At 43.4% G+C, this 18,225-nt stretch overlaps 1 long non-coding RNA gene across 1 annotated transcript; it reads left to right on the top strand.

Annotated features, from left to right (window-relative positions):
• Positions 1-3,212: 3,212 nt before the first annotated feature.
• On the top strand, positions 3,213-4,008 carry LOC119015224. Its single transcript, XR_005073231.1, has 3 exons — positions 3,213-3,371; positions 3,558-3,671; positions 3,848-4,008. It is a non-coding gene; the product is annotated as an uncharacterized LOC119015224 (long non-coding RNA).
• Positions 4,009-18,225: the final 14,217 nt, after the last annotated feature.

Below are 18,225 nucleotides of genomic sequence, written 5' to 3'. Positions count from 1 at the left end.
CATGAAATTGGGAGCCTGTATTTTTTTTTTTTTGCCATTTAGATGTCAAAATGTCACTTTTTTTTTATTTAGTTTTTTTTTTTTTTTTTCTAAAACCATGCTGCACATCATCACATTTCTGCTGGGACAGTTTTTCCTCGCCCTCTTGAATCTTTACAAATGAAACCATCTGGCTTTAGGACTTGGCTTTCAATTAAGCCACTCGGGGGAAATCGTATTTGAGATTTAACCCCCCCAAAGTTGGCCCAACGCTCTGAAATAAATAAACAAACAAACAAACAAACAAACTAGTGAACAAAAACCCATCTCAAACTCTGAGACAGCGGATGGCTCTGCAGCATGCCAGCTCCATCTGTTTGGCCATATCCCTCCCATTAGCTGTAATGCCGTCCTCAGGGAGGCTTTGCTAGAGGAAAAGCAGACTGCAGCGTTGTAAATACTTTAAGCCTTGAGTGGAGATCTGAAAAGCTCTATTGGGGAAACAAAGCAGGACATCTGAACAGTTTCCTGGATCATCAGCCCAGACCGGCGGAGACGACATTACCTGGTACACAAGCTGTTACTTACTGGTTGATTTAGTTCACCTGAGCTGTGAAGTTTGGCCTCGTTTTTAGGTTTGTTTAGCTCTAGTTTTGCGATTTAGGACAGAATATTTTAAAACTGGTCGAATGAAGAAGTCCAGCGGGGGAATAAGTTGACAGGATGAGAGTTTTAGCAGATGATGATAAACACAATACTGGTAAAAGTCAATTAAATGCAACAGTGGGGACAAAAAAAATGTGGAAACGACAATAAGAAATCATTAAGGACACACAAACAGAATAAATTAACGCTGGGCGTTTGACAAAAAAATGGAAAATATTACAATAACACTGGAAAACAAGTGCATGCCCAAACTTTAAATCAAGTTTTTATCTCAGTTTGTCGCCCAATTAAAAAATAACATGCTGCACTTTAACTGAGCACCTTCACAGCCAGTTTCAACGATCAGCCCCATTAACTCAACTTTTACAACACCGCTGAAATTAACTGGCCGGTTGAGGCTGTTTCACTTAATCCTGTTCAACAGTAAACCATCAGGTGCCATAAATCCTCCTTCCAATTATCCCTGCTGAGTGCAAAACACCAACAATGTGATGTGAACCAAAGATATCCAGCACTGTCTTGGTTTTCTCACACGTTTCAGTGGGCGGTGGACGTTTTCAGGCCGAGAGCTAACATCAAACCAAGTAACATCAAACTTAAAAAAGAATTTAAAGAGTGAAATTCCTACGTTTTGCACTTATAATGCCAAAAATGTAACAAGAACATTTCCAACAATGTCTCCAAAACCTGAACATTGAGAGCTACAGGTTGTATTTGACAGAATTACATTTTACAAGATGTACCTAATCATAGTGCCTGATGCGTTTAGTCAACCTTATATTCACATTTATCACATTTTTGAGAGCTTGTAACCAAATGTCGAAGCCTCAGAAGTGCTCACGGTCTCCTGAAACAACTCATCATGTTTTAACGCTCCGTCTCATCCTGATACGCTGCACCAACTTCAGCTTGCAGTTGGTAAAAATGGGTCACATTAACTCAAATAACCTCAAAGTTGAGAAGAGCTGAGGCTCAGATATCTGTGTAATTAACTCCTCATTCATTCATTCATCCATTCTGCACACGTTCACGGTATGGTAAAAGCATAAAATACGGCTGTACGCCAATAACTTTTCCAGTCCAGACTTGTGCTGACTTCTTTAAGGTTCTTCTCTCATTGTAAACACGAGACTTTAAGTGGAGGAGCTCTTTATACTGACAGGACGTCCTGGGGAAAAAAAGGGCTGAGAGGGTGAAAGAACCAGACCTGGATAACAAGAGCAACATGTAGAGCAAAGTATAGAAACTTGGAGGAAAGTGTTGCAAGATGTTAGAAAAGGAGCATATCAGATCTTTTGGAAAGATACTCCACCATGAAAAAAAACCCCAAAACAAATATAAAAATGTGATCACAAGGTTTACAACTCGGTAGATAATGTCATTATCAGCACTTAGATCCATGTTAGCACCGTGAGGCCTTTTGCATTCCAGCGTCTCTCTGCCTCTGCGGTTATGTAACCCATCAGGCAGAAGGGGAAACTGGAGGGTGGAGCTGGCACAGTGACGGGAAGCTTTATGATAAATGTTATGAGACTGTGAAGACAGGTTAAAGACAGTTTTATTTAAGTTTGCAGAGTTTGAAGGCTGAGCCCCGGCGGCTAACAGCTGTTCTCAGGGCTGACTGAACTGAAGCCTGCCTTCTCGTAGATTAGAAACAGGAAGCGAGGCGGAGTGCCAAGGCAGCGCTCTCCTAATTACAACCACATGACCTCTGACCACACTCATCTGTCAGAGGGAGACAGGGCCGAGTGCTGGATGGAGGAAACGGAGAGGAGGCTAGGGGGGGGGGTTAGAGCGAAATGAGTGGCCGGGAAGGAAAAATAATGAAACTAGAAGCTGAATGAAAATATGCCCGCGGATCAAAAGACGCAGCCCAGTCCCCGACAGTTCCTTGAAATCACAGAATTACGAGTCTTTAAAACAGAAAAACTCCAGAAGATATAAATCTCAGATCTACTGTTCCTACAGCTACAATCCACCGCTGCTGCAGAACTGGAGCAGACAGGAAGGCGTGCTGAGAGAGAGCCAGCTAAGCTTTCATACAGCCTCCAAAGTAAGCAACATCATTTCTGAGGGCTGGAGAGTCATACCCCTTTTAAGATGGGGTGTGTGTGTGTGTGTGTGTGTGTGTGTGTGTGTGTGTGTGTGTGTTACCTAATGGAGACACATTGAGGTCATTCTGAGTTTTATGTCGGCACCGGTCTGCAGCAGTTTTTTTCTTTCTCTGCCTCACAATTGGCAGTGAGTGATGACGTTTTCTTGGCATGTTGGATGGAAGTGAAGGGTTTACCCAAGACTTGTATATAAAATAACCCAAGAAAATCATAAATAGCATAGATTCATACAACTAAAGCATTAAACAACGATGGCCAGAATTCAAATGTGGCTCCAAACCTGTAGCGAGCAGCAGAACCGCTAACTGCTGCTCACCATGTTGGACTTGCTACTCTTTTGTTGAGGCTATCTTTAGCTGTACCAACTAGCTGCTGTTAGCAAGTAGCCATGATGCTAAGTTGTCCGATTAGCTTACTGGAGTCTGCCTGATTGGAGTGACTACCATCAACAAGGTCTCTCAGTGAACGCAGCCGAACACCAGACTGGGACGGAGGGTCGGTTTGACGAACGGTGATACAGTGTGGATGTGTTGAGCTGGAATTTTCTAACTCGGTGAATTGGGAATTATTGGACCAAACCAAATGTGGCTGTAGGAACGGTAGAGGGTTTTGGTAAATTTTATTTAATGTCAGTTTGTTACCTGATGAGTTAGCATGGTAGTTAAGCTCACCCTGGTTTGGTAAAAGACAGGAACTTGAATTCAGAAGGTGCACGTCTGTATTTTTGTTTTTAATGAGGAAAATTAGGTTGGATATTTTCTTTTCTTGACATTTTGTGAGTGTGCTACGTTTCCAAAGCTCTCTACAGGTTCTCTGGATAAGTAAACTCAACAAACCGACGGGATTGGACAGGACTAGATGGCTAGCGTGCTAACGTTGGTACAAGCCAAAGCAGTCAGACCTTAACGAGAGGTGAAACATCTTCTAGAGACTAAAAACAAGTCCAGTTGCCTACGATGCAGCACTTAGAATAACTTCAGTAGACATCTTTTGCACATAGCATCCAAACTGTTACTACAAGAGTGTTGTGGCCATAATACCTTCACAGTCAGAGTGTATTTATATCATATTGTCCTGTTCTCTGACAGAGCAAGGATACAGCGGTCAGAGCGTCTGTTGAGACCATCGCCTCGGTCCACACTCAGAGCCTGAAAAGATCCTCGCAGTCAAAGTGGAAGCTTGGCAGCTCAGACGCCATGATGTCACGAACACCTCATCATCTCGGTTATGTAAAAACCAATAAATCCCTTTAAAGATACAGCGACACTCTCAGCTTAGAGTTTCAGATTTTTACTTGATCATTCCTTTAAGACATTACAATGAATTACAAGGGCTGACAGAAACTCTGAAAACTATTTCACATAAGTGATGCATTCAGGGGATCCATATTGGAGCACAGATGTTGGAAATGCCAAATATATAAAGTATTTGTATGTTTGAGTTAATAACAAAGTTGCACTTCAGACCCAGTTCAAGGTTGACAATGAATGTTACTCAAATCACTCTGAGCACAATGTCTTAATCCTTTAAAAGCGACAGTGAATCATGCGATCCAAATGCATTTTCCATTGCAGTGTCTCTCCCTCATCGCTTCACTCTTCTCCGTTTTCCCTTGTAAAAGCCTCACTACCTAATAATTGGGTAATGGCTCTTCGGAGAGCACTGCCAGACTGCTGCTGGGTGAGTCAAATATGAGGGAGGGGGGAGAGAGGTACACGGCGCTGGCAGACGATCCTCCACGCTCCGTTGGTTTTATTTTATCTCGCGGTGAAGGTCACGAGTTGAGCAAAGACGAGCAGATTCGGGTCTTTGCAAACGAGGTAAAATCTCGTCTTGCGCCAGCAGAGCACGCCGGGCAACAGAGGACAGGGGCACGGAGAGTTGTTCGGAACACGGTTCAAACTTTTTAAAGACAAAATCTGTAGTCGACGCATGTTCGCTCACACTGCTGCAAAGCTGGTGCTGCTTGGTCCACTAGTGAGAGATGCTGGATGTCATGTTGTAGCAACACAACCATGTTTTCACAAGGCGTAATGGAGGTCAGTAAGTCAGCGACATGTGCCACGCTGTTGTTGTCAGGGTTTCTGTGGATCCTTTAGCCTGCAGTGTTACCGTATGTTTTTAAAAGCTGAGATTCTGAGGGTCATATCAGGAAAACGACTCACCTTGTAAAGCTGAAGCCTTACGGTTACAAGCGACAGGAAGTGATGTCCACCGTGTCCTTGATGACAACTGAAGCCAACAAAACAGGTTGTCAACGAGACCTCAGGATGACTCCATCCTGTTATAAACTGTGAATTTAAAAACAAGGCCAAGGTTTTCTGGAGGACAAAAGTTTCTCCGTGTGCAGATTTTACAGTGGGAGGGGAGAAAAAAATGCTGCTGCGCTCCGTCTTATCTCTCGATCAGAGGCTAATTTAGTTGTTTGGTTTTCCGAGCCAGAGAAAGGCAGCTGACAGGGCGATCCTCGAGGAGACTGATAAGGTTTCTCCTCTGATCCAGGAGCTGATCTGCCCCAAAATGTCAACTCCTGAAGAGACGCCCCAGGTCAGAGCTCTTATCTGCTCCCTGCACAGTGTGTGGTGTGAAGAGAGCAAGCTGATTCTTTGGACGATACTTGGAAACGTCTTCTGTGGAGGGGGAGGGGTGAAGTATGTATATGCTGCCAAGTGCTACAGAATACATATGCAGGTCATATGAGGATAGTCGAACTTGAACAAAGGGGAGACTTACACTCCAAACGTCAAAAAGGCTTTAGGCAGGATGATCTTAGCTGGTGTCCTGATCTTTCTAATCCTGTGAGAACCTGCAACGTCCCGCTGGAAATAACCTACCTGAGGTCATCTGATCACGGCCCTGTGTGACTCTACAGCTCACTTACTCTCCCTAATCTTTTGTGTAAAATGGAAGCAGCGGTGGGAATGCACAACGAGAAGGAATGTATCTATTTTCCGTCAAGCTCTGAGTCATGGCAGCGACAACCTACGCTACGTAGCCCACAGCTGTGTGTCCCGGGGCATCACGGGCCAGATGGGAGATGTATGAATCCAATGTTCCGGCTCTGCCCGGGGTCACCTCATGTTGGATGTGCCCTGAATACCACCGCAGGGAAGCTTCCAGGAGATATTCTCATCTGCTGTCTGAACCCCAACACATTTCTCTTTTCAATGCGACGAAGCAGCAGCTACACTCCAGTTTCCTTCGAGATGCTGTATAAATTAGTAATGGGTGAAAAGGTATGAAAGGTATGAATCTGAATAGCAAACCAGCAGATATGCAGCAAGTTGGGTATCTGCTCCTTCCATGAACCTGAGGCATCGAATAAGTGAATGTCGCCATCATGGTTGGGCTGAAGGCACCAGGAAATCATAATCCCTCGAGGACGCCCAAAATTCACGGCCATATATAAAACAGCTATGGAGATATTTCTGCCAGGACCAGATTAGTGGATCCATCGACTAACAGCACTGTAGAGCAAGGATGACCATCTTTTTCTCTTAAAGTGACAAAACTGCATCAGTGGACCAAGATGCAAAGTGATACGAAGGACCAGAGAAGCAAGTACGGGGGGAAATGTGGCAATCTTATATTTATCTTACGCCACAAAAGCAGGACAGAAGACTATAAAGTAAAAAAAATGTTTTTTTTTCATCTCCAAAGGATCCCAAGTTTCCTGAATTGACTGACTTCATGCACAAACTCCGGTCACTGTGCTCAGATTATGAAAAAAACGTAACAATCAGGGATCCTACATTGGCCTGTTTACAGAGGATTTATGACATTTTTCTCTATGATTTCTATTTTTGCCAGAAACATCTGCCGGACCCGATCAAACCTTGATGGAAAGCAAACTTTGGCCCACAGGTCTCAGTTGAAAGCAGCCCAACTTTTAGAGCCATTTCCCTCTTATGGCTAAAGACAGCAGGTGAACACAAAGATGAAGTTTAACAAAATTCTAACTTTACAACATTTCAGTCTCAATTTTTGCATCTTCAGAGGTCAACAACTTGAAGACTTGAGGTCACAATGCCGCGAATGCAGCACAGCTATTACTTCACCACTTCAGTTCAGATGACAGAGGGCTGTTTGAGCTCATCCATCAACAAACATTTTCCCTCCCGCTCCGTCTCTTGGAGTGGCTCTCTCTGCTCTGTCTGTGGTGCTGGACAACCCGGAGACAGAAAAATACAGCCGCTGCACTGCCTGAATGACCTGCTGCTGCTGGTACAGAGCTGAACCCACCACAACAATGACACACACACACATACAAACACACAAGCCTGCAAGCACACAGTGACAGGCTGTCTGGCTTTTTTTTTTGGGCTGCAAATTACAGAGTAGTTCGCCCTAGTTAGCCCAACCCACCCCGTGCTTTTCTGAGAGGCAGCTTTACACACACACACACACACACACACACACATACACACACACACGCGCACACACACAGCACCATGCAATACAGGAGCAATACCCGTCCATTCAGCCCGAGGCCGTCTGTAATCTCTGCCATCCAGCTCTGCAGCAGCTATCCAGAGTTTTCCATCTGCAGGAGGTTTATATGAGTGACTATCATTAACACACAGGGCCGCTGGCTCTCACCAGCCTCGTTTTTCTTTCCTTGCAGTCTCTCTTTTTTTTTTTTTTTTTTGCTAGATTTCAAGGTAAACTGTATGGAGATGTGCAGGAAAGGAACTGTAGGAGGGAAGGGATCATCATTTATTTGGCAACATACTAGACAGAAAGAACAGTCACCCACATCAACTCAACACTGTGTGGAGTGTATCAGAGGTTTGTCGCTACTCATTTTTGAAGGGATGTGAGTGACTCCCCTCTCGAGGTATTGTGGGCTCCTCAGAGTCTGCTATCTCTGGAGGTGGGAGTCGGGTGCAGAGCCAGACCTTCTGGAGGAATAAACAGCCAGAGTCACTTCTACTATTCTGCTCTGATCTGAAACCGTGTACCGCTGGGAGGAGATTACGTTTTCATATCTGGGATTAATAGCAGATTTATCCTCACTCCCATTTATTGACCTGACTGCAGCAGCGTTTGACGGAGATGACTTCCATTGTTGGCTGCGTGGAACTGGAAGGGAAATGTGCTTTACGTTATTATCTCGTCCGCCGTCTTCCTTCCCCGCTCTCCTGACTCTTTTCCAGATGTCATAGCTACATGCGAAATGAAATGCACCATTATCTTGAGTACAATTGTTTATTATTCTGTCTTTTTTCGGTGGAAGCTCACGGTCCGTACTTGTACTGATGCTGCATGCCTTCTTTGCTTTAATTACTACAAATGCAAAGTGCATTCATCACTTAACATATGCCAGTTTAAAATGTTTGAATAAATTAAGGCATTTCCAAAAAAATTTCTCACCGCCTCACTGCAAACTACCGCAGTGTTCCCTAACGTATTGTGTTGCTGCAATAAAGCGGATAACAGATTTACAGCGCGATGTGCCAAGAATGTTACAGAACATGCTGCACCGCTCTGATCTGCCAGACACTCCATCATCTTCCCTGCAGGGGAAAGTCCTGTTTCCGTTTCTTTGCCACGCTGGAGCCATTTCCTCCTTTCTTTTATAATTGAATTTTGCACTTCAGTCCATTTAATTTTCCGTCTGTTCCCCATACATCCCTTGGATGCTGCAATTTTTGGAGAGAAGCTTTTTAATTGAATGGTCATTTGCTGCTGCTGAGATGGCAGTGAAAGTCATCAGCAATTAGGAAAAATACAAAGAGGATATTAGAAGGTGATGAGATTAACTTCATTGATTGCTGCTGACTGGAATCCGGATGCACTGGATGCAAACTGCTGAATAACGACGACGGCGGAGGACAAAAGTGATGCCAAGTTTATAAGAACGAACCAAAAGAAGGGTGTTTATCATGCAGATGTGTTGTGTTTTGTGTAGTTTTCTTTCTGATTCTCACAGATCTTCAAATTCACAATCCAAGATGTCCAAATGTGCACAAATACATTTTGATAGTGCTTTGACTGTTTGAGTGATGGCACGTCGGTCCTGTTTCCAGGACTGCTGTAACAATCTCTGTAAATGATGGCTCTGAATATCAATTTTATAAATGCGTTGCTGTGGCTTTCCGCTTTTATTCAAATTCGACCTGCGAAGGGAACTTGCTGTTAGAGCCGCTTACTCACAAAGCAGCCCTGCTGAACACTGCCTGGTGGATTATAGCTTTCTGACGAGTGCGTCTGTCGGAGCTTTTTATTTAAACTTAACGGGCTCCCAAGGCTTGCAGGAGGTGATGCGACTTTGATTTAAATAGCGCACCGCATGACACACACTGCGCAAACTGGGGATCTGTTATAAAATGTGTGAAATAACTTTACAGTGGCGTTGCTGGGTTTTTTTTTTCCCTTGAAGAGCCGTGGGAAGCTGCTGAGAGAGGAGACAAAAGCAACAGCTTATCTGCTAATTTGAGCGAGGATGGAACAGACCTCTGATCATATATAAAACCTGATATCTAAAGGATTCTGGGATATATTCTGCACTGAACAGGAATCATCATTATTATACTTCAATGTGATGGAAGTTTTCTATAATTCACCAGAACTGAATGAGAAATGCAAGTTTAATGAGCAATTTGTGGACAGTCTCTCCTCAGATGTATTGGAGACAAAATGCAGGCTACATAATCATAAATCATAAATTGCTGAATAAAAACAAACGTTGAAGATTTGTTTAACTAATCCTATGATTATTTAGAAGTAAGTTAATTTGTTATCTGACAGGAACGGTGCACAGCATCTCAGCTGTACCAGAGTTACTGAACAGTAAAGGAGCGACATTAGCATTGGCAGATTGTGTTTCTGGATCCGGGATGAATTAAATCCAACAAACACTCTCCTTCTGATCCATTTTGTTCTCCAACTCAGGAAATTTTTGGTCTTTCAGCTGCTAAATGATCAAACGCCAACATCAGTCGCTGACTCTCTGCTGCTGGAAACAGTCGTGACGAGTGGTTACAGTGTACAAAACCACAATGCTAAAATGCCTCACAGAATGAAAACAAACAAATTATGAATTATTATCTAGTCTGCTTGAATTTACAACGAACTTTAATACAATGTATTCCTTTTCCTTATTTCATTTGAGGCTGCTGTCGTTCGTGATGTTTCTCCATCGTGATTCATTTTTTGTTGCAAAATCTCTTTAACTAATCGGGCTAACATGGTTGTGACGTTGCCCCATGTGACTATAGAGAAAATGTTGCAGGCGAGGTTGGGTAACAACTGGGGAAAAATGTATTTAAGCAACCGTTTTTTAAAATCGTCATCCGTGTGGCAATTACTTATTGAAATTTTGGTTAATCACACACTTATTTGATAATCTGCGCCACAAAAGCACATAAAAACTGAAACTGTAGCAGCCTTTAGGGGAGCTCTTGCTGTTAAAGCCAATTTGAGGCCTTGAGTATAAAATAGAGTTTTAATACCTGCAATATCACGGCTGCCATTAACCTGGTGTTCTGGCTCAGGTGGTTTCAGGGACTCTGGGTGAGCTGGGTAGGCTGAGTGTGTGTGTGTGTGTGTGTGTGTGTGTGTGAAGGTGATTCAGGCCTTTTCACAGGTTCGTCCTCTTAACAACTTTAGCCTGACAATTCATGTCTTTTTAATATCCAGTATGTAAATGTAATGTTTGGGCCTGGGGGGGGTGGTGTTAAAGGACAGCTCACTGTGTTGTGCTGGTCCAGTGTTTGATTCCAATCACCGGGCAACAGGTGTCACTGTCTGCTTACTTTATTTTAGTTTCTCTTCATTGTCTCACAGGAGTGACAATCGTACGTGTCCACACACCTCACCGACGTCTCATCGTGGTGTCTGAAATGTCTTTTTTGGCCTGATGTTGACATGAGAAGGAGGGCTGGAAAAAACCAAACATGAGTGAAGCTTTTCATCATGCTAACAAATGTTTCCTCACACCCTTACCAGGAAATCATTCCTCTTCCCCCATCATGGATCCCTTGAACGCACCACGAGGAGAGGGGGGGGGGCTTCTGAAGGAGCTTGGAGCGAGGAAACGGGTGTCTCCTTGCCTCCTTTACTCCGGTCTCTTCCTCGCATCTCTCACACCTCCTCACTGGGAGGAGCTAAGACGCGAGGGAAGCGAGGAGACGGCAGGATTCAGCCTCCTGATGCATCGATATCATCCGCAGCATTTAAGAAAATCTGGAAATCTTGACATCATAGTAGGCTGCAGAGTGAACACAAATTGTTAACCTGTCATGAATAAAGAAATGAACAGCATCCATAGTCCTTATAATTGGGCAAAAATAGAACCAGTTAATGTAATAAATGGTGTCTGTTATGTTTTTTTTTTTTATGATCTCCACGCAGCACTAACATTCACATCTGTTCATGCCGCTGTGTGCAACTATGTATATTTTATATTTGCACGGAGCATGCAGCTGTTTGCTTTCACCCGACGTGTGAGAGTCCTCAGATATTTAAAGACTTTTTGTTCGTGCCTCATTGTCTCCACTTGAAGAGCAGAAAAACAACGGCAGCATTCCTCGGTCTGTGTGACTGGGCCGGGAACTGTTACGCCCTGGTCCTCTGTGGCCGATCTGGCACTTCAACTGGACCTGAACTGGGTGTTTTGGAGATAAAATCGCTGCCTCCGCCCCGCTGAATGTCTCATGGTGGCCTCAAAACACCCTGTTTTATTTTCCATTGCATTTCCCTAAGGTGAAGATGGAAAGATGGACTGCTGCAGCTGAATTTTCGAGATAGAACTTCAACCGTCACACGTGCAGCTGATTTCAGCGCAGTTTTAGTCATTCCTCACCATATCGCTGTCATTATAATCTTGGCACTGATGTGCCCCTGGAGGACATTACAGTTTTACAATCACTATAATTTGCTCAATTCAATGACTTAATGTTGGTGATTAGAGGCGAGGCTGTATTACCAATCAGGCAAGATGGCCAGCTGCAGTGAGGGACCCCCACAACCCCGGGGGCCACGAAAAAGCAGGTTCACTGCAGGTCAATTTGGATTTCAGTAATCACATTGGCAAGACAAGATGAATTTGTTCCACGACGAGGAATAGTTTGACATTTTTGGCCTTGCACTGTGTCGTAACAGGAGAGGAGAGTCCCTCGAATCCAGTAAATACTCACTTCTGTTCAACAAACCTCAGCCAGGTGAATACTTGCTGTCTTCACACATTTTATTTTCTTACCAGAAACTTAGTATCATTTAATCAGCCCAACTCATTCATAAATCAACTAATCCTCAACGCATCTCAAGAGAGCGACATGAAGAAATAGAAACAGGGTGTCCGGCAGTTCGAAGTTTAGCTCAAATCTGCACGCTGCATCCTGTTGAGTCACTTGAAGTCAATAAGAATCTAAAGAAAACATTGCAATCGAACTGATTTTGTAACGTATCTTAACTTTTAAGAGTTAGATGAGCAGATTGATACCTCTCCTGGACTTGCACGCTAATCTATGAAGCTAGAGCGAGCAGCTGGTTAGCTTAGCTTAGCCTAAAGATGGAAAGCAGGGGGGAAGAAACTAGCATGTCTGTGTCAAAAGCTAAAAAAATAAGATCATTTGTTTCAGCTCATGCACGAAGACAAACAAACGTCCTTGTTTTGACGGGAAACTACGAGAAACATCTACTTCTTCCTGGAGACTAGTCGGGCACATCGCCCATGTCAATGTAAACCCTTTTAGTTTTTGACAGAGCTGGACCTGATGTGTCCTTCAGATTAATGCACAGATGTGAGAGTGGTGGAGGTCTTCCCAGCTCACTCTGAACAACGAGAAAAGATACCTCCCGAAATATCTTTTAGTTGCTTCAAGTATCAAGTCAGATTTATACTGCAGTAATGCATCTTGTTTTATAGAGAGAGAGAGAGACAGTAGGACAGTACACGAGATTATATTTGGTATATTAAGACAAAGTGAATTAATTTCCCTCAGTTTGTCAGTTAGTTTAAGATCATTTAATTTATCTTAAGGTTGCAGTGCTGGTTGGTTTGATGGGAACTCCGTCTGACAGGTTAATCCAGCTGTGCTTCACTGAACCAAAACTAAACTCTAAAATAAACAGTTGTGCTATTATTACAATGCACACTGTTTTTGTGTTTGCCGGAACAGAAGTTAACTTAATAAAACTGTTCACTTCACTTTCCATTAGGAGCTTTTGGACATTTTCAAAGTTTTTTTTCCTTTTTAAATCAATCCAAAGTAATATGGAGTGTGCGCAGTGATGCATCCTAATGAGCTGTAATGATGTGTGCTGCGGTGCTGCCCTCTAGTGAGATGAGGGATGGGATGATGCAAATCACCGCAATCTAGCAACTGCTGCACAACATCTGCACACACACACACACACACACACACACAGGCGGCTCTCCAGCACCACCCGACTCCTCGACAGATGCCTCGAAGTCACAGAAACAAACAGAGCTGTGTTTAAAATTTTTAAAATTAATTTATTATATGTCTTTGTCATAGAACTCATTACTTTTTGTTCATGGTTAACATACAGCCATTCATATAGAGAACAAATGAGCTTTTTTATTCATCATTTTCAATTAACTTAGAAATGTACACTCTTCTTTGTGACCCCCACAGAGGAGAAAAATATCCGTTTTTCAAAAGTATCCTTTTTCCTCATCTGTGTTTTTCTCCCCCACCTTTTGTTTTGTTTTTTTGTTGTTTTTTTTTGAGGGAAAAGGCCGTCTGCCTCCTCTTCCTCCTCTTCATCTCCCGTTCTCTCTCTTTCTCTCTTTTGTTTGGATGAACGGATGTAAGAGGCAAAGGGAAACACCTGAACACACTGGCACAATGATGAACACAGGCAAAAGGGCTGATGTGCACTGGGAGCTGAACACCGAGCCACCAAAACAACAACACACCCAGTCGTACTCTCCTTCTCATTCTCACACACACACTCACACACACACATTCAGTAAGCTACAGTGCAAACACACACTCTCCCGCATGCCGAATACAGAGACCGATCAAAACCGTTTTCAAAATAAAAGCACAAAAATAATAAATGACCCCAGAAAACAGATTGAAGCCCCAATCATGATATAAAAAATAAAACTATGCGACCATATACAATCATTATCAGTGCATGGGAACAGAGGGGAGGCAGGGGATACAGGTTGTGTTACTGTACAATGTCACAAGATGTAATGGGGGTATGTTCACATGGCAAAGGTAAAAAGATTTTCTTGCTTTGTGTTCTCCTGACGGTTTTGTGTTATGGATGCCTGAACAGGAGCGGACCGACATTTCCTTCAGCTGCTCAGGTTGTGTTTGTTCGTTTGGGTGTTTGCACTGGTCGTCACAGATGAACCTGACATGCAGGCGTCATTACGTTCCACGCAACTCATTTAGGTAAACTAACAAAGCACAGACAAAGTGCTGCAACCTGCTCCCTTTCACCAGGATCTCAATCCAGATTTAAAAAAAACAAAACAAAAAAAAACTGCACCCAGACCGCTTTGTCTAACCTAGTTTTCATCATCCCTCTCACATTGTAAACCCATTTTTATTTATTTAAGCACAACAAAGGCTGTGCAAAGAGAGGAGGGCCCAAATCTGGCAACTTGGCGGGAGGGTGGAGAGGATTAGATGGATACGACCCTGGCAACCGGCCCTGTTGGTTAATTGGCTGCAGACAGCACTCTGCCCCGGGGACATGAGACCGGGTGGCAGCACCATGCCTAGTGCCAGTCTTCTGCCAAGGCCGTGTTGTTGATGTGACTGTGTGAAAGTGTGTGTGTGTGTGTCTGTTGAAGCAACATGGTGTCTTGCTAGTCATTTGTCCTTTTTTTCAAGGACAAGATGGACGGAAGGCGGAGGAAGTGTTTGTGTGATATGTGAGAGGACATGCAGGATGCCTCCTAGTGGTTAGTGTGTGTGTGTGTGTGTGTGTGTGTGTGTGTGTCTGTCTGTCTGTGGACAAGACTTCATTAAGCAGCAATTAGCCAGACGGTCATAACTGTCTTAATTAGAAAATTGTCTGAGAAATCTGGACCAACAAGTTTCTGCTTCAGATCTGTAGAGAAACAAGCGTTTGTTGTTGAGTAAAACTCTGTTTATCTAATTTTTGGATACAATTTCGTTAATGGCTCAATTTAAGCGTGCAAATCGAAATATTTTTGAGGTCTGTGCCCATAAAAGTTCTTGTTTTATAGAGTAAAGATTCTGAAAAGTTTGTTTTTTTTTCCTCTTCCTCGACACATAAAACAATCCATTCCTGGAGATCCATCTGACTTTTATTTTTTTTGCACAACCACGTGACTCATTCTGTGTTGCTGCATAATGAAGTCATCTCGCTACAAACGCCAGTGACTGAATCAGTTATGACCTAAACATGGCATTAATAAGCAAAATCATAACCCTGTTTAAGATCCATTACATTGCCTGACGAGCTAACTGTGTTACATCTTCTAACAACATAAAAAAAATCAAAAGAATCAACAGATACATCCCCCAAAACAAAACAAATACAAGATAAAACCACATCCCTCCTATAAGGTGCAATTCATAGTTTTTGAAGGCAGATGTTCTACCTGCATTTCAGCATGCAACTCAAATAAAAAGCTTTTTCACTTTTTTTTTTTTTTCATTTTTTAACATCTTTGTCTATTTGGAGGAGAAAAAAAACAAACATCAGTGACGATAAAAGGGCAAAACAAAAGCAGAACACAAAAAGCATCAAACCAGCGTCACATTCCCGTCAGACAGACACAGAACATTAAACAAAAGATGTGGGCAGATTTTTTTTCTCTTTCTTCTTCTTCGTGTGTTGGGTTCCTCTTAGGTCAGTGCTCTGGCCCGAACTGGTTCCGAGTGGCTGAGCGACGACAAAAAAAATGGTTTTCTGGTCGCACAATGGCGAGCCTTCATGGCGATCGCATAACAGCGGGGGGGAATAAACAGAGAGGCTACAGTAGTCTGACTGTTTGACCAGCAGAGGACACGGCCACAATCAGACCACAGTTTAAAAGAAAAGAGGCTGTACTGTGTGTGTGTGTGTGTGTGTGTGTGTGTGTGTGTGTGTGTGGGTATGTGCTATATTATCTGAACGTGCCGCTTGTGAAGGAAGGCGAATGACTTATGAATAAAAACCACACACACCTTTTGCAAACCAAAATAAAAAAATAAAAAAAAGTGGTTACGTGATGCTGTTCCCGTTGCGTGGAGAGGATGATGTCATCAAAACATCGATACAGTTACAGAGGAGTGAAAACAAGATGGCTGCCACTGTATGACGTCCCCCGTTTGTTTTACAGCATCAGAGGAGGTACAAAAAAAAAAAAAAAAAGACCAGGTGAGGTGGAGTGGAAGTATATTCTCGCAGTAGGCTGAGACAGTGCTTATGAGCTTAAACACACACACACATATTCATTCTCTCTCTCTCTCTCTCTCTCTCTCTCACTCACACACTCACACACACACACACACACACCGCCTTAAAAAGACATTAAATATCAAGCTGCCAAGTGGATGAAGTTACAAAAAAGAAGTACAAAAACAAAGTTAAATAGGAAAACAGAGGGGCCAAAAAAAGATTCCTCCCCCCTCCCTCTGCGTTTCTCAGACTTCCACCGAACATTTTAAAACTTTTAAAAAACAGAAGCGATCGGCTTCACACACACAGAAAAAAAGCGCAAGTGCAAAACAAAAACCAAAAGGAGTAATGAAGGTAGACGGTTTTTAAAATGTGGAAAAACCCGATTGTGTGGACCAGTCGCTCCCTCTTTCCATCTCTGTCTCTGTTTCTGATTGCGGCGGGGAATTCAAGCCCCTCTGGAGGCTCGCTCTCGCTTTCCCCCCCTCGTGCTGCCATCCCCCTTTCATTTGCCTTTTTACTGACCCCCGCCACCCTCCCTCTCTCTCTCTCTCTCTCTCTAATGGACGGTAAGTTTCCAAACATTGCAGGTGGGCTTGTGTTACAAAGCAGATAACACACACACACACACACACATGCATTTAAAAAATAAGACACAACATGGACAGGAGTGTGTGGACAAGTGAAACTCAAACGCATCTGTAGCCTCCACTCTTATCAGAAGGCTTTTCCACAAAACTTGGCTGCAGAAAACTTTCATTTAGCCCCGAAGAGCTTTAATAATTCATCCCAAAGGTGTCAGAAGGGGGCTGAGGTCACCGAACTGGAGAAAAAAACGTTTATGGACCTTTACTCTGGCCACGGGGGCATCGTCACGTTGGAACAGGAAAAGGGCCTTCCCTAAACTGTTACCACAAAGTAGGAGCAGCCTAATGCTGCAGCTCGTGGTCATATTTTAAAGACCTTGACAACACATGTTCACAATCAGCTTCCTGCACCGTGAGTGATGGAGTCCTGCGTCAACGCGGAGCAAAGGGAAAGTTTGACAGTCGGTGCTGATTTTTAACAATTGAGGTACTTTCTTGGCAAGAGAGCAAATAAAGACATTTGCAGACACAAAAATGAAAATCTGCCATTTTGCAGGGCATCAATAACCCGACAATACTGAAAAGTTGTTGCACAAATATCCAACGTCACAGAGAAATACTCAAGATTCAGAAGCCGAGCATCGCGCCTTGTTAACCTACTCAGATCGCCTTAATTTGGTCACTAGTTTTCCTTGAATTTGCTGCTTCTATGATGGGCGAGTGAGCTATGTGTTTAAAATGTTTTGTTGTTCGTCATCATCCAGTGTGTTTATTGTAAATAAGGTTGTTTTTTATTTTGAAAATTCACTCGATCTGCTCTGTGCAGCTTAAACCGTGAAAAGTGAACTTCCTCACCAAACCTACACAAAACCGTGTTGACAAGTGTTGTCCAAATACTTTTGGCCACACACTGTTGTGTCTCTCTCTCTCTCTCTCTCTCAGACACAGAGGCGCTTGCACCTTCCCTCCAGTTTCTGATGGCATTTGATCTGCAGCCAGGTGTCGGCCCGCCCGACGTCTCCTGCACATATGTGTCAGTGCGTCCATCTGTCTCTGCAGCGCCACGCTGACTTTCATCTTTTTTGATCCGCGGTGTCACAACATATGGACTCCTGGACGTGTCTCGTCCCGCGTCCCACCCCGAGGCCGACAATCTGTCCTGGAACACATTCAGAGACGTGTTACGAGTCCTGACTCACAAACACTCACCTCTCTTCACCCCACACATTTATCAGACAAATACGTGACACGCTTATGAAAGAGTTTCCCAGTCTTCATTAACACAAATGTTTCCGCTAATTCATATTCAACACTGCTTCAAAAAAAACTGCTTCTTAATTTGATCTGTTTCTTTCTGCTAAATTGGGAGTCCACTTCAATGTGTGGTAGGGCAAATCATTTCCCATGCAGCTACGCGACTTGGCTCCTCGTGCTGAGCAGAATTGGACCGCGCCCAGTCGAAATACTCATTAAAAAGACCCATAAACAAAAGGATTCAGTGCTCAGTGTAAAGAATCCAACACTGCAAGGCTTTCCTC

The sequence above is a fragment of the Acanthopagrus latus genome, chromosome 1, assembly GCF_904848185.1.
Source record: "Acanthopagrus latus isolate v.2019 chromosome 1, fAcaLat1.1, whole genome shotgun sequence".
Lineage (NCBI taxonomy): Eukaryota > Metazoa > Chordata > Actinopteri > Spariformes > Sparidae > Acanthopagrus > Acanthopagrus latus.
Note: the sequence above shows the minus strand (reverse complement) of the source record. Positions and strands in the feature narration are given on the sequence as shown.